This window comes from Sturnus vulgaris, chromosome 2 (genome assembly GCF_052056855.1).
Source record: "Sturnus vulgaris isolate bStuVul1 chromosome 2, bStuVul1.hap1, whole genome shotgun sequence".
NCBI lineage: Eukaryota > Metazoa > Chordata > Aves > Passeriformes > Sturnidae > Sturnus > Sturnus vulgaris.
In genome coordinates, this window is record NC_142244.1 from 23,859,770 (window position 1) to 23,885,418 (window position 25,649).

The window sequence follows — 25,649 nt, forward strand, 5'->3', positions numbered from 1 at the left end:
CAGCACTTCTCACCCTCCACCGCTTAAGTGCACAGTCTCACGATGTAGCAAGAGAGTCCCCGCCCGGGCTCTCTGCATCGCCCCATGGCCCAGCACGGTTCCAACTGCATCACGCCTTTCCTGGAATCCTAGCCCCGCTGGAAAGCATTCAGCATTGAGAGGACCCATCTTGATGCTGATAACACTAAAATATAAAATAATGCCAACAGCTGGTGCTACAAATGGCTTTTAAAAACGATGTTCATTCACTAAAATTCCTCTTGCTACTTTTGACATGAAACACGCAGTCTCTAATTATTCTGATCAAGACGGTGAAATACAAAAACAAACTTTAATTGTGTTTAACAGATATTTAATCAGGACTCACTGAACTACAGATTAAAGCTGAAATTCATAAACCATAATTACCCAATTGTCGCAAGCTTTTTGGTCCACATTCTGCTTCCGTCTGGGCGTCTGGCACTTTGCCCCGAATTTCTTTTAGTGTCTTCTCAGTTTCATTGCTGTTCATGTTTTCCAGCAGAGATTTAGCACAGATTATAAAATATCTGTTCTTGGCAACTTTATTAGTTGTTTTTTCTTAAAAAGATTATATCCCACCTATCCCCATTCTGGAACTGAATGAACAGGCATATACCATGGGTTATTTCTTGTCATGAGCTGTCCTTCCCAACTGTCAGGGTAATCACCTGTTCTACTCTGGTCTGGATTCCCTGACCATGGCCCTGCCATCAGAGCATCATCCAGATACTGCTTTGAGTGTGCCATTAATTACTCCTTCCTTTCTCCAGAGACAGAACTAGGTGCAATACAGTTTCCTGCTTTGGTAGAGGCTCTTTTTTATGTGCTTGATGCTCTGTATTTACACTTAAGAAAACATGATAAAAGAAACACACTGATGGGAAGTAGGGGGTGGTAAGGTATACCTTAACCCCCAGCTTCTCAGAGATGGAGCTGCACGGGTTCGGACTGCCTCCCAAGCAAGTGACAAATTGTCCTGTAGCACAGAGAGAATGATTGTGCCAGAGAAGCCTGGGAGTTGACTGCAATGTTCTGGGGACCTTCACACACTGTGTGCAGGTTATGTTGGTTCCCCAAATGCAAGGATTCTCTCTGCTGAACGCATTCTCAGGACCTTGCAAGGGAAGGTTAAGTGGCCTTTCAGACACAGGAAAAACAAACAAACTCTGGGTCAAGGTGGTGAAAACAAAGATATTTCACCCTATCAGAACGCGGAAGGGGGTTCCACACACCCAGCCTGCTCTGCTGTGAGGAAACACAGAACTCCTGTCAGCCTTAATGCCTCAGAAATTTGTGCCATGAGACAGAATGGAGGAAGATAGGGAAAAGATGACAGTGTGGAAGATGCGATCTCAGCTCTTAGTTAAGATACAAAAAAGAGTGAGCTTGATTAAAAACAAAGATGGCCTTCTATGTGTACTTGCTATTGCTTTTGCTTGTGATAGCTGGAGTGCTCTTGAAAAATTCCTAGTCTGGGTGAAAATATATGGAACCATTGAACACTGAAGTTCTAGCAGAGGTGTTAGGCCCCCATAGCCATTCATAAAATTTAAACAATTTCCTGACAATAAGTATGAGAATGCAGGCTAAACCTTTACCTATTCCTGTTCTTAGCTAGGGTGCAAAACATATGTGTCTTTTTTTTCATCTTTTGCATCTTCCAGAAATGTTTCATCATCAAAACCAGTATTTCATACATTTATTTATGTCATGGTCATTATGCCCTATCTACACTTTCACTTCTTTTGAAGGGCCAGGCAATGAACCAGTCACATACTTTCTTCATCAGCTCCTCCAGAGCAAGTCCTGAACAAGAAGCAGTGTACCACCTTAGTAGTCACTGCTGCATGTATATCAAACTGGTTTTTTTGTTTGTTTGCTTCTGAAAGCTCCTCTAAGCTTTCATGACTTGACAGTCTCTGCAAGAACCTGTATCTCACATTTCATAGCAGTCAGATACCAGTATGTGAACACAGAGAGGAAGGGAGAAGTATGCTATTTCTTTTGTTTCTTGTCCTACAGAAGAGAGATTTGATTCTTTCTGTCAGCCACGCAGTCTGAAGTCCAGTCACAGTTCAGTCTTTCCAGCCTATGCAGAAGTCTGTCAAGAACACAGGATGGCTGATGCCTTGCCATCAAGCCTGATTTTTCACAGGCAAATTGTTTTCCAGTTTGGCACAGTTGTTTGTCCAAAGGTTTTAAGCTCAGTATTTACACAGTGATAAAGAAATTGCTATCCACTGTTACTGCCATTCTTCATTCAGATTGTTCCTCTGAAAACAGCCTACAGCCTTTGAGATGTAGAATGTATCGTTTTAATGTAGTCAAGATCCCTGCTTGCAACATTGCTAAGTCTATTTAGCAGATTCTTCCTGCTATAATCTGTCCCCAGACCTGAAGAATCTCAGTGATTTTAAGTGTTTTAAGCTAATGATAATGGTTAGTGCTGAGAACAGATGTACCTGGCTGTGGTGTGATCTATTCTATTAGACTGGTAGGAGCTCTGTATTCATATTGACTTGACATTTTATGTCTGTTTTCAAGGTGTGATGGCTGTATGGGGTGTTGTCTGGTTTTTTTTGCCCTCACATATGATGTACTGTCTGTCTGTGCTTTTGATACACGGTGACTACATGGAGAGAAGAAGAGCATATGCCTGTTTGCTCTGAACGCCATCCCAAGATTTTATATGTCTATCCTTGCTGTCTGCTGGCACAATTATGGGAAGCAATAATGTATACCTGTATTCACACTAGACCTGAGCCCAGGAAACAGTTGCACAGATTAGATGTGCATGCAGAGAGTTTGATGATGATGCCGTGTATTACGGAAGTTTACTTTCCCTGGTGTGCAGGCATTCTGCATGACTGAATTCCCTATAACTGGTGGTTGCATTGATAACATACCAAGCAGAAGCTGTTTTACTATTCTTCTCTATCCCTAACACAACAGAGTGTTCAACTCCTCAGTTGTGCCAATAAACGGTGCTTCACTTCCCTTCAGCACCATGAAGCGAAATTTCCACTGAGAATGATTTTACTGATCATATTGGAGGCCTCGTCTTGTTCATTCACAAACATCTGCTATTGACACCTTCTAGGGACAATGTACTATTTTGGGTTGTGATATAGAGGAGGTTTTGTATCTTAAGACCTCACCACAGTCTTCCAACAAATAAGCCAACCCTTCTTACTAACATGGACCCTGATCTTCTGCTAGTGGGGGTTACAGTTCAGCCCTTGCAGAATAAATGCAACCTAAACTGTTCCACATTATCATTGTGCAACAGGAGATATGTCTACTGAAAATCAATGCAGCCTCCTTGAACAAATCTCATTCCACCTCTTCCCTGTGAGAATCCAGAAAGCAGACACCCCTGTGGAATGGAAACCCCTGTGGGGCTCTGGCAGAGGCACCATCTCCACACTGACTAAATGAATGGAACTTTTAAAGGAAGATCCAACAAGTTTAAAATCCAAAACCACTTAAACAACCATAATCATGAAAAGGTTGAGAGATATGCAAACACATGACAAGACACAAGTTCTTAAGAGACATTTAAATTACTATCCTGATCTGGAAACTGGAGGTGCCAAAGTGCAGCTCTGGACCAGCACACCACCAGTTCAAGTTCTGAACAATATTTTCAGCAGTTCTTGTGCTACAGGGTAGTGCAGTGATGTGCTGCAGTGCTAGAACCAAGAGGTTTAAAGGTTAAATTAAGAAGTCTAATTTCCTCTGATAGTTTGGCCAACTTGACTAAAGCAGAGCCCAAATAAATGACAGCTACTATAAGCTTAATTCTATAGCTTTATGTCTCTCAATCAAAGAATGATAGCAGTATCAAATATTTAATTTTCATTTCAGTACAAGAACAGTTACTCATATGTAATGATATACATTCTTTCCAAACCCTAAACCATGTTCTGGGCTCTGTCTTTTTGAAAATAGGAATATATTCTTAAGAAAATATTACAGACTAAATGCCTAGGACATTGCTTCATAAAGCAGGTAACTTTAATATGAAAAGAAAGAATATAATCTAATTCTGGCCTTTGAGATTTTGCCTATACATTAATTTCTCATTTTTTTCTCTCTTGTTACCCCATTTCTCTCCTAAGCCCATGTACCACAGAAGTCAATGTGCCCTGCATAGCCCCTCAGAACATGTTCTATACACACCTTCCCTTTTCCCAAACCCCTCTTTCCTCCGACAGGACTTTATACATATGTATAGGGAAAAAAGGCCTAGCATCTGACATTTAATAAGAATCTCAAAGAGAATACACACAAAGTGCATTAAAATTTTTCTCTTTGGTACTCAAAAGGAGGTGGATGCTGTTAGCCCACCACTAGGGGACTGGTCTGTATCTGAAACTGGGATCTCTGTTTCTGCAGCCAGTGCAGCCACTTCTCTATTACATTTTACATTCCACCTAATAAGGTTCATATTTTTGGTCTGGGAAGAAAATACCTTTACTGGAAGTCATGATTGTGGAATCAATTAAAAAGCAAAAACAAAAACAAAAAAACAACAGCTTTGGTGGTATTAATCTGGGATCCTACACACTGGGACATGACACTGTACCAGCTATGCCTCGTTCACATTTTTAAGGCATGTTTCTCAGCTATGATGAGAAATTTCTGTGTCTTAGGTTTTAAGTGCAAATTGCTGTTGATAGAATTTAAACTGAAGTTCATTATGCCAAGTACCATACGAGAGGCACTAAAAATGCTTCCTTACCTTACATCACTCTAGTAATTCTGCTCATCTTTCATTTGTTTCTTATATGCACATGTTACCTGGGTGTATTATACAGTGGGTCTTTGCAAGAGGCAGCCTGAACCCAGACAATAGCACCTTTTAAACTTCAAGCAATAATAGTGACTAGAAGCATCACCTGGAAACTGCAAAATTCCTGACCATAACATCTCAGGCAAAGAGAATAGCCCTGCAGGACCACCCAGGCAAGGGGGAGCATGGGGGCATTTTGGGTAGACCAGCAGCTAAAGGGACATGTGGGGACAGTGGGAGAGGAGCAAGGAGTTGGGGGTCGCTGCTGAATGACAAGAGGCCTCAAGGCAAAATCAAAAGACACACAGAGACACCCTGCTATGCCTCCCAGCACAGAGCCCTTGCGAGGCAGTGATTTCACCAGCACACACAGGCAAAGGACTGAATTTCTTCTCCTCACAAGGACCGCAGCCCACAGAGGAGGAGTGAGGAGCACAAGGTGCAACAGGGAAGACAGAAGAGACATGAGTTAGACACAGTTTTCTACGCCAAAGTCTAACATGAGAGGGAAAATACTCAGCTTCTTGAAACATCATTAGACATGAGTTCTTGCCAGCAGGCGGTGGGCCAGAGCTCCTTGCACACTGATGGGGCAAGTGGCAAAGCTGGCACTGCGGCCAGCTGAGCCAGGACCTGGTCACAAACAACACATATGTGCTGTGTGGCAGTGAAGGTATGCCATGGCTTGCAAGATACCTGAACATCTGCCTTTTCCCACTTTGGGAAGCAGTTGTGCCAATTACCACTGGTAGCACGTCGTGGCCCAGAACTAAACCAAACCGGACTGACTCCAGGACAGGGAAGGAGCCAGAGGCCTGTGGAAGATGGTGTCACACCCACAGTGTAGGACAGGGAGGATGATGCTATTCTGTTAAGCAAACAGGAACTGTTTATGTAACCAAAAGGAAAAACGTGAAAATGTCAAAAGCCTATTTTGACATGAGGGAGAAAGGAAAGCATTCATTAATTTCTAATAACAGTTTATTCTTCTAACAAACTTTATAAACTGACCAGAGTTCACTTGTAATATGTTTGTCAAGCCAACACTCTCAAAAAACTTCTTATAAGGGAGGAGAAAATCCCAAATTACAAAAAATAACCCTAGGCTGTGCTTTCAGGTTTTGGTTTCAATCCAGTACGCACAAGAGAAACCTTTCAACAGAAGGCACCAAGAAATTCTCATGGAATGGCTACAGGATCAGGACACACATTTCCAGTAAAAGCTGGCCTTTCTTTCCCCTCCTCCTAGTCTCCTTGTTCCCAAAAGATACTAAGAAAACACAAGATTGTTGGGATTTCTATAAGAGGATTTGGCAGGTTTTTCATATTTGTTTAGACTGCAAGATATAGTTTGAATTTGGGTCTTGCCTCTCTCTCTCTGAGAAGAAGAATGAGTTATTTGTTCTCTGAATAAGTATTTGTTATTAGTGGATCAGACATGGATAAGGTATATTATTACAACCATGTTTGTTAGGTATGATTTACATTGTTTGCTGCATATCAACTTAGGCTGTCTTTAATTTTGTTAAACTTTAGGGGGGTTTTGTTTGGGTTTATGCATTTAGTCACAGTTGGTTGTGTTTTGAACTTTGAAAAAAATTAATACAAAGGAAATTAAAAAAAGAAAAAGAAAATATTTTCAAAATTATGTGGAAATCAAATCTATCCCTGAGTAATTTGATTTGCAGGAAATGGAGAGCAAAGCATTACAAAGCATTACAAACAGAATGCCTTGAAGTGCATCATAATTACTTACATGTGCAAATACATTGTCTAGGTTTAGGAATTCAGCTAATAATAGTCACAATAATTCTATGCCTTTACACCAGATCTTTCATCCAAGCTTCTTCAGGTTTGTGTAAGCAATCATTAACTAATGCCTGGATATCTGTGAGTACTCTGCTGCCCTTATGGATGCAGGGGCAAAAGCTATCCAGGGTCAAGGACAAACTATGAGTGGCTCTACAGGTAGGAGACAAATGCAGATGATCATCTTCTAACTACAGGTGGATCAGAGGTGCAGGAGTTTGTAGCTGATCTGACATTATTACAATTTTGTGGTTCTCTAAGAATGTATACTTTCTGTTCCACAAAGTTTAAAGGCTGAAAACTGACATAAATCAGATCCACATTTCATCCTTGGTGGAATACTGGTATACATAAAAACATACCAATGTTTTGTATCAAAGCACAAAGATTAACAAATTTGCCTTGTTTGGAACTGTTTACCAGTGCAAATAGTTTTCATCAGAGGCTCTACAAATGGTTTTCAGACTAGGCATATTTTGTAGAAATCTGGGTTGAATGTGGAAGGAATCTGGAAAAGGGTAGCCTATAAAGTTCAGTTGTTATACAAAGTCCCAAACACCAATTTCATGATTACTGATTACTGTCACTTTGGTCTCTTAAGTTTTAAAAGATCTGAAACTCTTAACAAAAATCTAAGCATGCCGTATCACCCAAAAGTTTTTCCACAATTCCAGGCTGTAAAAAAAGGCTGGATTTTACACTCTTCTGCTGTTTAATTGCATGCCACTTCTTTTGTGCACACCTACATTGCTCTCTCTCGCAACTCATGAGAGGAATCCATGTTTCTGCAGCCCAGGCCCTTAGCACTCCATCCTCATTTTACAGGAATATGTTTTCATGCTTCTCTAGATGACCAAAATCCAAGACTGCCAAATATTTCTGCTGTTTCATTTAGTCATGCAATATCTCGAATGCTTTGAACTAGGACCTGCTGAAATAGCAATAAGTTACTGACCCACACAGACACTCAACTGCCTTTTTGAGGGGTTTGACATTCACACATTCCATTTTCTCTTAGCCTACATTTCTGTGCTCCCTGTAGCTGCAACAAGAAAGCGTGTCTCCATACATTTTTATTACCTGCTATGCTTTACACTAATAAAAACACTGGATATTATTTATTTGTCTGGCTGACTGACAAGGCCAGGCATCAAAGCGTCATTCCAGTGTCACATACTTCAACGTTCTAATCTTTCAGAACTTGTAAAGCAATCTCTTACGGCGCTTTGTGGGCTGTGAGATCACCCTGACAAACTGTGATAATGTTGGCAATTTCCAAATGGGTGTTCATTTGCAATCTTACTACAGAGGAATTGCTGTGTTTCCAAATTTGAGGGCTTGACATAATCTGTCTTCACGTAGCTATCAGGGTCTGTCATAAGGTTGTCTGTGACCCAGGGATTTTATGGGGTCAATATCTATCACCAGTGAAACTTCATTGCAAGCAGTGGAATTACCTGGAGTATGACTTTCTCTATCTATTTACTTTCTTTCTTTTTATTTAAAATACCCCTTCTTTGTATTATATTTTTTGAAGTGCAAACAGCACCTACTAACATCTGAGCCAGGTAGGAGAGACTGCTTCTCATGGCCAGTTACTTGCAGTTCACACCAAACCCTCTGCTGCCCTCATCACACTGAGTGACTGAGAAACAATGCAAATGTCAGGTCAAGCTACAGAGCTATTGCCATCATCTCTTCCCTTCTGTATGCTCCCAGCACTGGCAGTCTCTGGGCTGCAGTCCACAGGATATCCACAATTATGGCCCAGATTGAGGGAGGGGTAGAAAAACGATGGTACTCTGCCAATTATGTCAGAACCTAAACTTGATCCATTTTAAAATTGAAGCTGGGGACTGTAAGATAGCACTGTGTTTGCTATAATTTGTGTAAGGAAAAGAAAATAATTTAGCATCTCAAAAAAAAAAAGAAAAAAGGCACTTAGTGAACACCTATAATAAATGTTTTACATTTGCCTCTGAACCTTATGTTTAAGTAAAGACAATGCTATCCGGACATAGAAGATTTTTAAAATGCCATAAGACTGTTAAGCACCTCAAAAAAAAGCAAGACAGGGAGTGTCAGGCTTTGCTATATTCATGAGGGCCACACAACTGCTAGTGAAGTAATTCTGTTTTGAAACTACTTAGGATTCCTTTAGAAAAGCTGGGAATACAGGATGGAAATAGAAAACTAAAAAAAGTGCATCCAGTGTTTCAAAATACGCTCTCAGCAGGGAAAGGGTGTTGAGCAATCATGTCCTGAGGCAAATTTCCCAGGCAGTTCCTCACACTTACCAAAAGACACTCCCCAAATCCTGCTGTGAGGGTGAGCAGCTGGAACCTGGCCATGGTGGGGTCAGAAAGCCCATGCCAGGCACAGGCATTGGAGCACAAGCTGAGATTTACACACTGGCTTGGATAATCTGCCAGTTTTATATTGGGATGTTTGCTATGTTTACTATGGTTTTACAAGTAAAGTTCTCTGCCTTGGACTATTCCATCTAATCAAAGCAAAAGTTGGTAAAGATGCACCATACTTTGTGTTATCCCCCTTTAAGCTATTTTCTGCATTTCATTCTCTGTGAAAAGGAAAGTCAGTGTCACTCTCCAACCTCAGGAATAAGGACCTAACTGCAATGCTACTGGAAAATTTTGGAATCCAAATAAATTCTAAACTTGTATTTTGGCCTGAATTTACAGCAAACTTGCTCCCGCTCTCAAAACACCTACTGCTTTTACCAGGAGCAGCAATTACCCCTCATGTCTCCTTAATCTTTTAGAAAAGAATGCGCAGCCCTGGAAGCACAAGGTAAATGTTTTAATGTGTGTACTATCTTGCTGAAGTCAGTAGCTTGCATAGATATTAAAAAAAAGGCTGTATGAAAGGACAGTACAAGAATCCATGGGCTTCAAAAGGTTAGATAGCTTCACCAATATAAATACTGCAGTTGGGACAGTCCTGAACAGAGCAATGCAACTGGTATGTGCTTTTCCTTCCTAAAAATTATTTCTCGAGGGTGAATGTTTTTATTTTACAGTAAGGGGAAAACTGTTGACTTGTATACTAGTTATTATTTGACTCTTTTCTACAAAAAAACACTTCTAAAGACAAAAAAGTCAAAGCAGAGAGCCCTACCTCTCTGCTAGTGCCACTTCAGGTTTTTGCTAGCCACAGCTGAATTACAGCAATGTTTCTCCTTTTTAATTTCCATGTTTTTACTATTTTCAACACTGACAACAAAATTTTCCAAAAAATAAAGTAAAAAGGGTGTCAGTGGTAGATCAGTATTTATAGATGGAAAGAACAGGAAAACATATTAAATTTACCCTAAACAAGGGGGCTTATACCATGACAGCAACTTCTAATGTAATTCAAAACATATTAAATTTACCCTAAACAAAGGGGCTTATACCATGACAGCAACTTCTAATGTAATTCATTTGTCTTATAAATTACATCCGTGGGGATATCCCTGAAAATTAATTAGGTTAGAGAGGGAAGGAAAATAAATTGAAAACTTCTCAAAACTCCAGGAAATAGTAAGTTTTAAACACAGCAGTGTCAAAAATATCATTACAAAGTTCTTCCCTCCTCTTCCCCTATTCTTTCCAGGAGACCAAGATCCTCAGATTGAGAATCATTTTGGCACACCAAGGTCAAGGAAACCATATACATTCATAATACAGAACATTTCTGAAACTGAAGATTTTGCAAGCAGCTCTGCCTTTCCAAAGTGCAGACTCCCTGGAAGAATTCTGAAATATAATTTAGTAAAGACATTCATTGTGCTAATGTGGCTTTAAACACAAAGCTACAGTCACAAGATGTGGACATGATACATTCATCACACAACAGAGAAAAGCAAAGGGGAGGAAGGCAGAAGAAAACAATAAGAATTTTAGACAAAATTTAATACTGGCCAAACTCATCCTCAAATCAAAACTTTGAACGTTTGCCTGTTCATTAGTTTCTCCAGAGTTTGGGCAAAGAGGAATTTGGCCATGTACTTTTCCTGTAGTGTCCTGTCTTCATTTTGTGCAAGAATCAACACTTACGTTTTCTCACTCTTCTCAACACAATTCACTGGATTGGAAGTGTTGGTACACATATACAAAATCCAAGACATTTTCTGATTCCATTTGTAACATAGATCAAATTTTGTACATCCTAATGCCTGTGCCACCTTCCAGGACTATGGGAAGAATAGAAATACAAAAAAATACAGTAGGTAACTGAGTTGATGGTGCTGTATCATTGAAACTTTGTAACAGACTGCACTAATGGATAACTTCACAGTAAAGACTTCACCTGGATCATGTGAGGGCACGAGATGCCATTTCTGCCACCCGTCATATGTGTTAATGCTAGCAGCAAGGAACAAAAGGTATACAATAAGGCACAGAGCTTGCTGGTAGAAGTCAACACATCACAATATATTTTTAAAACTGCATCAGAGAATTCATAATGGATCCGTGCTTTGCATTTTGAGGTGACAGAGATCTCGATCTGGTAGAAAGTTCCCAAAGCTCAATTTACTATGTTGTCGAAACATAGCCTGAGGGGACAATCTGACTTACAGCATCTTTATGACTGGTGATGAAAGAACCTCGCTTGGCTTTTAGATCCCAAGTTTGGCTCAAGATAGTGCAGTAGAGAACAGAACATCTTCTATTTTATGCTGAGTGTTCACAGTGTTCCTCTTCAGCACAGAATTAAGTTCTACTCTAGAGAATTCTCACACAGCTTGCTGATGGGTTAGAATTCACACGTTCAGATTTTGGGGATATACTTCACACCCTTCATTGTTACTGCTACTAAAGATACAGATTACACTGTCCTCGTGTCATTGTAGCATCTGTAATGGAAATCTTTAGAAAATTCAGGGGAAACCTGCATCTTTTACAAGGCCACAGCATGTCTTATTCAGCCTTGGAGAGACTTCAGAGCACAGTAACCACATTAATTGGACATTATATGGACAGCCAAGTAAAGCTCAGTTACTGTGCAGATTTTACTGCTCTTTGTCATGTTGCTTCAAAACACATTTTAACCAGTCATATATACATATGAAAGTATTTTGCAACACTGGACAATGCTACAGATCCACAGGAAATAATTGTTTCACAAACATGAAGCAATCGGCACAAATATAAATAGCGTAGCCCAAATCTGTTCTAAATTATGCTCGTGCAAACCCATGGAAGTCAACTAGTACGACTAACAGAATAGAACACATAAAAGCATATAAAAGTATAAAATATGGCTCTGCTGCTCAGCTATTCATGGTTCATACCCTGCCAGCCTGCCATCACCTACATTCTACTGCTTTACCAGCATGGCTTTACAGGAAATAAGAAAAATCCTGTGATTTCTAGTTCTCTCATGCACTGGAGGACACAAGTCCAAGAATATATGGGCTTAAATGTGTCAGCATCCTACATCACTCTTATTTGAAGAATGTTATTAATTTTTGTGGGTGGAGTCCAAAATTGTAATGCCATATTAACTACACAGTGGCTATTTCTGTAATGCATATGTCACAGGGAGCATATGTGTGGCAGTCCAAGGATAGCATTTTAATTTGATTTTAAGTGACTTTCTGAATTGCAATACCCTCAAAAGACGAAGTACTGATGCTGCCAGCAGGGTATTTCACAACTTTTGTCTTCACAGTTTCATCCAGTCACCTCAATTCTGACCTCTAGAATGTCATGCTATTGCAGATCTGGACTTCGCACAAAGCTGTTTCAATAAATCTCATTTTTCTCTGTAATACACAGCATGTGACTTCAGGATTGGTATTTTCAATGCTGAACTGAGTTATACAAGTGATGTATGCTACTCCAGGCAAAAAGCAAGACTAATAGGAGAAGATTCTTTGCCATGCTAACTCTAACTGAATTTCAACCCCAACCTTTTCCAATGAATTAGCCTCTTTACCAAACTTACAGGTACAGACAGATACTGTGGGAATCAGCCATGTAACCGTTCCAACTGGATACAGTGAAGAAAGTATTGCCAAAGTCTTTTCGGCTGTAGCTCAACAGGTGGTTTGGCATTGAGATTTCTACCTGTTTGTGGTTTTCATCTCTGGTTTCAAGACAGAAAATGAGATTATACCTTTCAGTGCTGCTTCTCAAGCAGGCTGTACGCAGAGCAAGGTTTCATTCCAACAAAATCTCTCTCTCTCTCGCAAAGTTGAGGAAAACTGCCAACCACTGCTGCTCTTGACATCAACATGCGATGCAGATGTCAGGAAGGGGAAAAGAAAAGGGAGAGAAGAAAAAAATGAAAACAAAACTGTAAGTTTTACGTAAACAAGAAACTGTACTTAATGACTACATCTGAGGAAAACAAAATAAAAAGTACTGGCTTGGTATAAGGAAAGGAATAAACAAAACCTTGGAACAGCTTAATCTAAGAGGTTGTAGGGGTTTTTTTGTTTTTCTTTTGTTGGTTGATATTGTTGGTTTTTTGGTTTTTTTTTTTGGTTTTTTTTTTTTTTTTTTTTTTAGTTTATTAGATTTTTTTTTTGCATTTAGTTCCAGGAGATAAAATATCTTTACATGATAATGGGACAACATAAAAAAAACAGATCTATCATAGCATCAAAATTAGCTACTCTATTACTCAGAGAAAAGTCTAAGCACCTTTAACAAACACTGTGAAAAGCAGTGGAAGCACTCATAACATATGTTCTTGCCTGCAAATAGTCCAGGGTGCAAAAGGTGGGTTTCATTTTTCAGTTTTTAAAGCCTTCTGCATAGGCCTAACTCTGCCTTTGTCGAAGGCAGTGTTAACACACATTGAATGCAGAAGGAACTGAATGTGGATAACTGCATATTTCGAAAAATCACACCCAATATGTTCAACTGATGCCATCGTTTCCTGAGGACAAGAGCAGGCTATGGAATACCACAAATAATAGAAAGGAGTAGTCTAAAGAAAGCTTCCCAGAACCAAGAAAGCATATTTCAATACTTTTTCATACATAATTTGGAATGTGCATCTTCAAAATAGTAGTCCAGAATAGGTAAAGACTGTCAGGAGATGCTTACTGTGACAGAAGTCTCAGTGCCTTGTCATAAAATAAGAGTGCTTCAAGGCTACTCTCAACAACCATTAAGAGAACAGTAAGAATCTATGCTTTTTGGATTAAAGGAAGAAAATAAAAGTCAGTGCTTCTTCACAGACAAGAATGTAATGAGAATTACTTCAATCTATCAGCATTTGAGTCATCAAAATGGACCCACATTCACCAACACACAGAAAAGTAGAATGACCAGCAAGAACTTTGCTTTGCCCTGATAAAATCATTTCAAGAAGTTGTATATACTAAGTTGCCTATGGAAGATGAGAACCTCACAATTAAACATATTAAATCATCTATACAAAGAAATACTGAGAAAGACTGAGCTGAAGAGAAAATGGAACAATCTTATAATGATCATATAACCACTTGAGAGAAAGGGTGCCCAAAATATTCTGTTCTTGAGTTGGAAGAATCAGCAAAGTGGGTCTTTTTTCCTCATGAGAAGGTCTTTCCACAAAGATATACCCCTCAGATAACCAAAACAGTTTTTTTTCTTCAGCTACCTGGAAAAAGGAGGAGGAAAAGAAAGAGTAATAGGTCTCTCAGAACCAGCAGTTGGCAAATATTTATTTGACTTTTCTTGGGTAAAACAGTTATTCGCCAAGAAAATTTTCATTTCAAGAAAATGAATTTCGACTCAAAAATCATTCTGATGGAAAAACACTAGCCTCAGCCAGGGAGAGGTGAATGCCAAAGCCAGTGGACTGGGTCTGCCACAGTCCTCTTGCAGAATCATGGACACAATCTCTCCATTTGCTGGGATGTTTGTTCTGCTCCAGTTTTTCCCTATGTAGACGATCCCCCCCGCTCTTCAGGGCAGGAACTGTCTCTCACTGTATGTTGTGCACAGCCTACTGTAACACGTGTGTTTGATGACTTTTAGCACTACAGTAGCAACAGTGCCTTTTCCTCCTACAGTAGCTACTCCCCAATATCAAGATGAGGAGAAAAACGTAACCTATGGTTGCAACACACTGCTAATCAAACACTATTATATAGCATGGTGATGTGGGGGGATGCAGGGGGATGCAGGGGGATGCCTTTTTACCACAGAACTAATCAGGGTTTATACACACAAAATCAGTAAACTATACAGTTCAGTCTTGTGATCTGTGTTCCTAGCTGCCAGAAAGAAGGCAGGAAAGAGGGGTGGGGAAGGGGGGTAGGGGGGAAGCATCTCCTGTGTTCACAACGAAAGAAGAGAGATGACTGGACTAAGAGCTGATGAGGTTACAAGGCAACAGCAGTGCCATGAGTTGTTTGGGCTTAAAGCCAGATGTCTTGTATTTCCTTTGATTGTTTCTAAATAATTAATGGTATTAATTTCATCATGTGACCCACTCACCCCCCTTTTAGTATTTGGCTCAGTGTACTAACACTAAATATAAAGGAGGAAAATGGTACTGTCTATAGCATACTGAATATTGATGCTGTGTGTTTGGACTGCAACAAGAGCTGATACTCATACCCCTAAGTTTCTATATTCCACAGCACTCACACAGTGTTTGCACGAAGGGGATGGAATAGTATCCTTCATACTCCATCCATAAACCAACACAACTATGGCATATGGACACTGCATGTTTGAAGTAGTAAAAGAGAGGGTACATCGCTCCCTCTCCGCCCACACTAAGATGAACCTGCCACTACTGTTTCACGTAACGTTTTCTGGCAAGCTCCCAGTTTTCAGTCATGCTGGTTTGCTTGAAAGAAACACTCAAAGGAGACTCTGCTTGTCTTGCTGTTCGAATAAACAAAATAATCATGCATCTTGAGTTAATGGCCCAAAGCTTAATGAAGTTCATAGAAAAGAGGCTGCCTGTGATGGGAGCATTCCCTTCTGACTTAGCCACAAAAGCCACTGCTGTTGGCAAAAGGAAATGGATTATGAGGACAATAAGCAATCCTGAGCTCTGATCTAGACAAACTTTGCTTGGTACTGTAGCAGTAAGTGCACAAAGAGAACTGCAACAACCAGAAATAAAAATTTCATTTCTCCACAATTTTCTACCCCAGGGCACTGGCAGCATCAGCAGCAGGACTCGTGTTTCTTTCTCATGGTAATGTTTGGGTTGAGTGTTAGGACTACTGGAAACTAACAGCAGAATTCTTGATCAAAGAAGGACTAGTGGAGGGAGATGCCTATTTGCATGATTCTATGATATGTACTCAGGAAACATGTCTGCCTACCCTCCTGTATACTGCAGCCTACTTTCAGCTTCCCATGTCAAGTCTCCAGTCGCACCCATCTTATCTACCTTTTTTTCCTGCCACATTCTCACTTATCTTGAATCCCATGGTACCTACCATAGAATCAGAATCACAGAATCATCTGAGTTGGAAGGGACCTTTAAGGGTCATCTAGTCCAACCCTCCTGAAATGAGCAGGGACCTCTCTCTTCAACCAGATCAGCTTGCTCAGAGCTCTGTCCAACATGACCTTGAATATTTCTAGGGATGGGGCACCTACCACCTCTCTTGACAACCTCTTTCAGTGCTTAATTCACCATGAAATAGCATTAAATGTGCCAGCTGGGAGGAAATGGAGAAAGAAATCTGACAGCTTGGAGCAGACCCTTGTTTTGTCCAGTAATGCCCCAGACTTCTGAAGGTAAGGACAAAGTAATATGAGGCCCTCACAGATGTCAAAAGAAGTTTCCGAAAGTCTGCATAAAGCTAACCTCCTCAAAGCATACCTGTGGGGAGTCAGAGAGGGCTTGGTCAAGTCTCATTTCTTAGATTCTTTCCATACTCTCTAGTTGGGTGTCATTCTGCAGCTAAACTATCAGATCAAGACTGGTGCATTGTACAGTGACAATTCTTCAGTCAAGGGAATTGAAACCCAAAGAATTCTCCACTAGAAAGCCTGATCCTAATCTTCAAGGACTTGACCCTGAGATTAGCTCAGCTGGTTAGAGCACAGTGCTAGTAATACCTAGATTGTGGGTTTAATCCCTGTGTGAGCCATTCACTTAAGAGTTGGACTAGATGATCCTTGTGGGTCCCTCCCAACTCAGAAAATGCTCTAATTTCTGTAAATTTTGACTTGGCAGTCAAGGCCTAGCAATCCTAAGGCAAATTCATTCCCCACATACCCATTACAGGTTCAGAGGAAGAAGTCTGTCTCACTAAATGAAGGTCATATGAGAAATACACCTGAGCCCTTCAGCTGGGACTGGAGCAGCACCAAAACCAGTATTGGCCCTGCACACTGCAGAGAAATCACCTGGAGGGAGCATCACCACTGCCAAGTCACAGCATGAGGCACTGCAGACAGGGTGGCAGAGTGCCCTGGGTGCCAGAGCTCAGGCTGTGGGGCTCTACTGAAAGAAAGAAGCAGGATGAACAACACACTGGCAGTGCTGGGAAAAAAATATCTCGCCTTCTCCTATTAGAGCTTCTCTGCCATGGTTATAAGGCTGAATAAAATTATGGGTTTATTGCTTATGGACACATGCAAACGGAGAAAACACTAAAACGGATCAGTTAAAACAAGATGAGAAAGAATAACATAGAGCCAAACTTCAAGTGACTCCTTCAGTTCCTACCAGCTACCTAGAGTGGCAACACTTAGACAAGCAAAAAAGCACATCAGGAATACCTGATGCCAGAGTCCTCCTCCTTGGAAGTCATTCACAGAAAATGGGCTCTGCAGCTTTGAACTGGAACAGAGGAAACTGCTTCGAGACAGGAATGATCACAGAAATGACCACACTCTCTGCAAGGTAGAAATATTGCAAATAGACAAAAATACACCCAAATCGTCACAGCACTTTATGAGCAGCCCCTGTATGTAACTGCTTGGTTTTCAAGATTTTGGGAAGTTATGGTAGAGTGAGAAGACAGCATTTTTCCTATGGCGTCAAGGATCTCTGGAAGTGTCTACATATCAGCCTTGGCTGAGAACATATCCTTTGTTCCTTCTGCATTATTTCCCTTTCATGACAGCTTTGCAGTGAATCCCATTTCTGAGTTGCTCAAATAAATGCAAATTTTATCTTGTAAGTAATACCCTCCAAAACATAACTAGGACCAAAAGTAAAATTCTGAAGAGCTAAAAGGCACTGGGTCTTCCCTAGTGCCCCCATCTCCCCAGTTGTTCTTGACTGCTTGCTATTATTATATATGGAGTACCAGGCAGGATACTTACTATTATAAATATGTACTGTATTGAAATATATAGCCCAAGTCCCCTGGGCCCAACATTCTAATTAGAGCCACAGTTGTGCAAATAACTGATTTATTTGGCTGGCTGACCAAACTGAGAACATGGGAAGGAAAAAAAGAAACACCAAACAAAAATCACCTATGTGTTTAATGAAAAGGGTTGGTTTTTTGTTTGTGTTCAATATATTTCAATTTAATTTGACTAAGTCTCAAAACAAAACCAGAAACCTTGTTTAGAAATATCAAAACAAAACCAGAAATCTTGTTTAGAAATATCAAATCAAAATCTTCTGGCTTTCCAAAACTTTTAATTTTCTTCGTAGTTGATTTTTTTTTTTGCATAATTTTGGCTAGCACATCTGAGGTAAGCTGCTTTCAGCAAATAGAAAAATTTAATTCAACAGTTTTACCCAGATTTAAGTCTAAGGGCTGAAATGTGAGTCAACCAGCTCTTGACTTAATGAAAGAACAGGTAAGCAGGGGATCTGCATTCCCTTCTTGATTCAGCCCATCTTTAGACCCAAGGTGAGTTATTATTTAATTTCTTTGCAGTTGTCTCTCTGTCCACTCTTTGTCTCTGCAGTCTCTGAGCTTGTTGGGGTTAAATGCACCTCCTACAGTGGGGTCTGTACAGCGCCTAAAACAATACACTGCTCATCTCAACTGGGGCCTATACGATTTACTAAAATATAAATAACTCCTCAACTGCAGTCAAATCTCTTTTTAATGCCAATAGTTTCACTCGCATATATTCAGCAGCCCATCATGGGAACATCAGCTTCTTCTTTAATTAATTACTTATTAATAGATGTAAAATATGAACGGACAGCAAGCCTGGATTTTTCCTGCTTCATCAATTTCAGCACTCAGAGAAAGCATCTCGTTTACAGCTACCAGGAACCAACAGGGACATGTAATGAATGAAGTCTGAAACCCAACATCCCCTCAGCACTTTTGAAGCCCCATTATTTGGGTTCAAATCCTTTCCTCCCCCCAGGGAAGGAAGACTAGCTGCATTGAAAGAGCTGGAAAAAATGGAAAGGCTCACAGACAACCTTCAAACTCCCTGTGCAGGGCTTTAGGCATACAGTTGTCACCAGCAGGAATGGGAAATGCAAGTTCAGTATCTGCAGAGAGGAGGAAACAGCCTGTGGGACGGCAGGGAAGAGGTGTGCCTGCCTCTCTTTTGAGGACCCCATGCATCTCACAAGGCCAGCTTGCCTAGTTGAAAGACAACTGGAGCTCACTGGAAAATAAATACCACAGAAAGAGAAAGGACTGCAACACTATGAACTCTTCAACTTCCACGTGGAGCACTCGGGACTGGGGGTGGGGAGGTTTCTCAGAGCATACATGGCTGTCACTGACAATAAAGTCAGTCACGTTTTTAAAACACTGGGGACGGAATTCAAATGTGCCCCATTATGTCTTGAGATGTATTCCCTGGGTACAAAAGGTGCGTGGGTTACGCTAAGCTCGCGTGCTCCTGTGCTGAGACTGTGAAAGGCAGCTCAAAGCGCAGACTGAGAAGGAAGGAACTGTGGAGCACATGGGGCAATAATTCCTACTGTAGGGCCTGATCATGGGCTCTCCCAGTGTCCTGGAGTCCCATGGCAGCTTTAACCTCATGCTAGTTTTCTCCATCCCTAGGGTTGCTGCCCAGCTCTAGGAGACTCGAATGCCATTTCCCAGGGCTGAGGCTGCACCTCAGCCACAGCTCTTGCAAGGGCTGTGAGAGGGAACAGCCCGAGCCAGCCAGTGCCAAGGCAGTCCTGCTCTGTCCAAGGACAGCACTTGCAGGCAGCCATTCCCCTCAGCACACACATGCCCCCCACACCATGCTCAAGGAGCAATTATCATTAAAAATAAATTATCCTCTCTGTCGATTGATTGTACTTATTGGCCATTGCTGCCATCTAGCCAGATGCAACTCCAGCATTCGCAGAAGCTTTGAGCCTGTTTATTTTCTCACTGCTGCTCAGCCTGAAGCAGAGATAAAGGCATCCCTTGTTACCCACTGCCTCTGTGGAGACATTTGTAAACTTTCACAGGGTTTTCCTTTTTTTCCAACAGGTGACAAAATACTCTATAAGTACAGGTGCTATGGGGCACAAACAGGAAAATGGACATCAGATACAGCTGTAGTTGGAGTAAGGGAAAAATCAAGATAAAGGCAGCAGATGAGAGAGTGCTAAAACAAGCAAAGAAATGATTGAGAAATGGTAGTTAGCTATTTTTGTTACCAACTTGCTCTTGCAAGGTAGCTCCAACACAATAATTTTATCTATTTTGTTATCATGCCAAGTTTTTGCAGGTGCTACCAGGGGAAGTTTGTTGAAAAAAAGTTTTTTGAACATTATTGGAAAAGGATGAAGAAATTGCCAACTCAAGCTAGCACTGAAGGATGTGCTGGAGGTCAAGCCAAGGAGCACTGGCTGGTGTTACTGGACTTGCAAAGTAGGAATGATAAGGAAGTGGTTTCAGAGAGCTTCTGATTCAGATATATTTGTCTAAGAATTTGGTCACAAAATTCAGTCAGGAAAATGTTCATATTGGGTATTACTTTGCCTGCATTCCTTCATCTCCTTTTGGTATACATGGCATAAAATAGGTTGAAAAAAATAGTGTTCTAAGGAGACTTAGAAAACGGAAACATTCAGATAGATTTCTGTCCACAATTCAGGTCCAAAAAGCCAGTGCAAACTTCCAGACACTGTGGCCTTTCACTTCTCTAGACAACCTGGTTTCAGAGCCATATCCAGCAACATAATAATAAGCAAGAGGTGAAGCACAATTGGTAAAGTGAAAACAAACATGGCTGTATCATAAAATACAGTGATTGCTCTCTAGCCATAATGCTCCAACCAAACAAAAAGAGAAAGGAGGATATCAGTAAACATCTGTAAATTCTGCTTTATTTTACTGTACTTCCCATTCTACCAGAGAAACAAATAAAATGTTGCTTTTTGCTTCCCTGGTTTTCTTAACTCTGAAAAGGGAGGTTTCATGGATAATCCAGAGTAATATTCAACTGTGAATCCAATTTATGCAGTGGGATAGGATTTAAAAAGGAACAGAAGGTCTGGATTCTGAACCTGCTGTAACAGTTTTCATTTGAATAGAACCCAAGTCTTGAAATGGCTTGTTTTCCACTTCTGGTTTGGAGCTGGTTGAAATACTGCCACAGTAGCACTTCCTGTAATATTTTAGTCCAAGATCCTCATTATTTGGAACTGAACTCTAAAGATTTTGGCACCATGAAATCCAAGCAAAACTCTGTTCCTGACTCAACTGGCCCAGAAGTCAACCCAAGCTTAATCTGGTTCTGGGTCCAAATCCAGCTTCAGCCCATTTCCATTGTTATATAGATAATGCTATAATACCACCTCTAGCCTCAGGATTTATGATGCCTCCTCACAGGATGCATATTTGTGTGTAAATACATAAATCACATCAGATAAACAAAGTAGACATGCCAGAAAACAGGAGGGGAGGGAAGAGGAGAGATACCTACCAAGCAGTTTGTCTCTAAAGTGTTGCCAGTTGTGAAAGGACTCGTCGTGCTAATATCCCCTCATTCAGACTCTTACAGACACGCTAAGAGCGTGACGGCTGGCAGGCAGTGCATTTAAGTGCTGTTACTTAGGCCCCCAAATATTGACAGAGTGCCAGACTCTGAGAATCTATTGATGTATGCAGCCGGCCGCTGCTCCAGACACCTCTCAGACAGAGTCTTTAAATGTCACAGATTAATGAATTTTCATGAAACTGAGAATGAGAGAAAGAATTAAGAAAAAAATATATATATCCCATAGCACCAACATGAAAGCATCTTTTATCCCTACACAAAATTCTGCCCTCAAGCCTCAAGATTCCTAATAGATTATAACAGATTGTAAGCTGGCATGAGATATGGGATGGAGGGGGTTAGACCCTCTGATCATGCAGGGCATCCTCAAACAAAGCCAATATGTGAGATGTTAATTTATAAAAAAACCACAAGAGTCAAGGACCACTCAGAACTATGTTTCATTTTAATCTAAACCACAAGTTAAAAAGCTTAAGGGGGAGAGTTGGTAAAATATTTTTTATCTGAGGTACACATGGTGCCAAACTGCAAAATTTAGCTGTTGACTTTGAACAGCCCTACCTTTGGAGACACTGAGATAGACAGATGTACTTGGATCCTCTCTTAGTATTTGATCTTATGCTTGGTCTTGCTCAAGAAATTGCCAAAGTTATGATAGAACATTTTTATGTCATCAGATGAACCAAGTATGCTGATTATTTCTATTTTTTCATTTATATCAGGAACTCAAATATGTATGCAAGAACTTCAAATATCATTAAAATGTAATAATGCAAAATGCAGTTGGAGTGTAAATGACAAATCTATGCATAACACATCATTTAAAGAGGAAGGAAGTGAAGGGATGATGCAGATGATATATGCAGAGGTAAAAATGGGTCATTTATACCCAATCATGTTAAAAATACAGCTTCAGTGAGTCCTTCTGCACAAAGCCAGTTGTAGGTGGGGCTCCATGAGCCATTTTCTCCCTCTTTCCCACAGTTAAGGATTCTTGCAAGGCTCTACTGTCCCCACCACCCCTGGGCTGTCCCATAGCATTTGTCTTCAATGCAATGACAGCAAGTGGTATGAGCACCAATGTACCCAGCTCCTCTCTGGCTGACTCTTTTCCCCTCAGAAGCACAGCTGTCTGACACCAGTGACTGGGAATGGGAAGCTGGTGCCACCACAACAGCCAGACCTGCTGCAGAAAATCTGGGGAAGCTGACAGCACCCTGACAAGCAAAGCGAATGCTTGAAGAAAAACCAAGCATCAAGACTCGGTGGTTTCCCATGCGGTTGGGACAAGTCAAGAGGAGGGCCATGAAGACTATCAGAGGGCTGGAGCACTTCTGTGATGGCAGACTGAGACAGCTGGGGCTGTTCAGCACAGAGAAGAGGAAGCTCTGTGGAGACCTCAAAGCAGCCTTCTGGTACCTAAATGGAGCTGACAAAAGAGATTGTGAGGGACTTTTTACAAGGGCATAAAGTAATAGGGCAAAGGGTAGTGGCCTTAAACTGAGAGAGCATAGATTTAAATTGGATATGAGGAAGAATTCTCTATAATGAGGCTGGTAAGGCAGTGGCAGAGGTTGCCCAGAGATGCTGTGGATAGTCCATCCCTGAAAGCATTCAAAACCAGGCTGGATGGGGCTTTGAGCAACTTGGTCCAGTAGAAGGTGTCCCTGCCCATGGAAGAAGTCTTGGAATTAGGTGATCTAAAGATGCCTTCAAACCCAAATCATTCTATGATTCTATGATTATTGCTGCAGGAAAGTCAATATACTTCACTGAAAACTGTTCTCCTAAGTTCCCTCTCTCTCTGGCCACACATGGCTTTGCTTACCACAGCACCTATAAAATCTTACCGTAAGAAGAAGGGACTAACATGTTTTCACATAATCTTACCAGTCAGATTATTTGTGGCAACGTTTGCCAAAGAAAAAAAAAAGAAAGAAGCCGCCTTTATGTGTGTGAAGCCACGTGGAAACAACTGCAAGGGCCCTGATAGCAACCTCCAACTCCTCACAACAGAGGAGTCTTTGGTCTTCCAAAGCCAATACACTTCTGCAGGTTGGCACATCTGGCAATTAACTGCTTCAGGGACTATGACAACCTTTTGCGTTACCCACTCACATCACTACTCAAAGCATGTCCTCCCTCCCACCACAGATCCCAGGACCACCAGAATTGCAGCAGGGTCTCCAACATCATTATCCATTAGCTGCAGCTCTACAAATTATCTGGATGAAACAGCAAGTAGCCATCCTTTGCCAACAGCCAGGGAGAAGACAGAGCACATGTGTGTGTAGGAGAGGATGACACAAATGACTTATTAAGCACAGGAAAAGGCAAAATGTCACAGCCTTTCTATTCTGAGAACAATTTCTATAGAAACAAAGCAAAATAAAATCAATATAGATTTTCACACAGAGAATTATTTTACACATCATTGCAAACTTACTTTAAAACAGTCATTAATTTTTCTTCAGGACTTTTAAAGAGCCTAACATTACTGCCTATTTTGGCCTGTTATTTCTCTTCGCATAGCCCTTTTCCTTTTTTCCTTCTTCACTTCTCTTTTTAAAAAATAATAACTGAGGAGCTATCACGAAACACTAACCCACTCATTCCAGTATCACATCTCCAGCAAAGGCTAGAACTGATTAAACTGAAAGATGTAAAAAACCTCAGCATTTCCCTTTTGCAAAAGCCTTCATGTACCTCAGCAGAGAGTGTTGGTTGGAATGATGCCTGAAGCACACAGAGAGACCCAAGTGCCCAAGCTATAAAGCTGCTATGAACTTTTGCAAAGCCCTATCTTCTTTAGCAAACATTCGAATACATAATAATGCTTGTCCCTGTTCCCTTTGCATGCCAGCATATTAACAGCTGTTCCAGTTCCACAAACTCTACACCATCTCAAAGACTGATAGCAGAGGTGGGCAAAAATTTAGAAGAACTGGAAGTATTAATGATTGCACAAAATTTATCATAAAACAATGTCTTGGGGTGACTGTATGATGCCTATATCAAACAGAAAAAAGCAGAATACAAAAGCAGAAAACAGTAGTTGCAAAGTAACGAATAGAAACAAACGTGTTACAAAATTAAAATTATTAGGTTTTAAGGGGCCCTTGGAAGTTCCTAAGTTCAACCTCCTTCACCAGGTTTAGGATAGTAACAAAAGCCATCTTCCTTTGTCTCATCTTGTCTCTTTCATTGTCACATAAATCAATTTATTTAATTTCTGGTAGTAATTTCTGATTGTCTCTCTTCTGTCTTTTTCTTTCCTTTCCTCCGTGTGCATGCCTGTGCATACATCACAGATCACAACCAGCTTACACCCCCCCCCTTGTTAAAAGTCCCACCTCTTCTGCTGACTTACTGCACTCTTAATCGAAAGGGCAGGAGGGAGCCGCCAGGATTCATTCCTCCCCTTCTCTCCACCTCTCTCCCTTCCTTTTTTCAAATGGTACAAATGTCAAACTTTCTGAAAGGATGTTTGGCATAGCTGCGTTCAGTCATGTAATGTACAAAGTCGGTATGATCAAAAGGTTGCAGGGCTGCCCACTGCTAAAGAAGAGAGGGAAAAAAAGAAACGGGGATTTTTTCTAAAGTGTGGAAGAATGCATGAGACAACTGTTGCCACTGGAAACGCCATGTCTATTAGCAGCAGCGGTGGGTCTGAAACACTGCAACCTAGGTCCAGAGTCCAGATTCCCTGAAAAATAGGGCTGCTCTGATACAATTTTCTACCCATGAAGAAACAGGGATAGACACAACTATGGAACTGAAAACTTTTTTCTTTCTTCATGTTTTGCATCATTCTATGGAAAATAATTGAATCTATGTGGAAAGAACAGCAGTTAGTTTTGTAGTCAAAGCTGCTGAAACTAATCAGAATGAACACAGATTCACCTACCAAAAATACATTGTCTCTCTGGTATTTTTGTACTGCTACCTTTCACCACAGTGTTTTCATTCTTATTCTATCCACTGCTGAAAAGGAGAGCAAATTATTCCTCCCTTCTACATATCTAAGATTGTTATGATTTCGAAAGGCAACTGGTTTGCAATTGTAGAGTACTTCACAATTGCACGCTCACATCTTCCTCTATCTTTCTGGCACAACTCTTCTGGTTTTATTAATCTGTTTATTTGCTCCACTTTGCTGAGCCTTCGTGAAA

General features: G+C 40.7%; 1 protein-coding gene across 34 annotated transcripts in view; it reads right to left on the minus strand.

The window, feature by feature from the left end:
* The window catches only part of ZBTB20 (zinc finger and BTB domain containing 20), a 504,648-nt gene that overhangs the window by 179,651 nt on the left and 299,348 nt on the right, over positions 1-25,649 (minus strand). For 18 of the 34 annotated variants that reach the window (XM_088158933.1, XM_088158924.1, XM_088158925.1 and 15 more), the window contains one exon: positions 12,749-12,849. The exons of 5 other annotated variants lie outside the window; for them this stretch is intronic. The gene's annotated coding sequence lies outside the window, so the exon portion shown is untranslated. Of the gene's footprint in view, positions 1-10,683; positions 10,821-12,577; positions 12,855-17,322; positions 17,440-25,649 lie in introns of all 34 variants that reach the window. 11 more of the 34 variants (XM_088158947.1, XM_088158939.1, XM_088158934.1 and 8 more) reach the window with 5 other exon arrangements.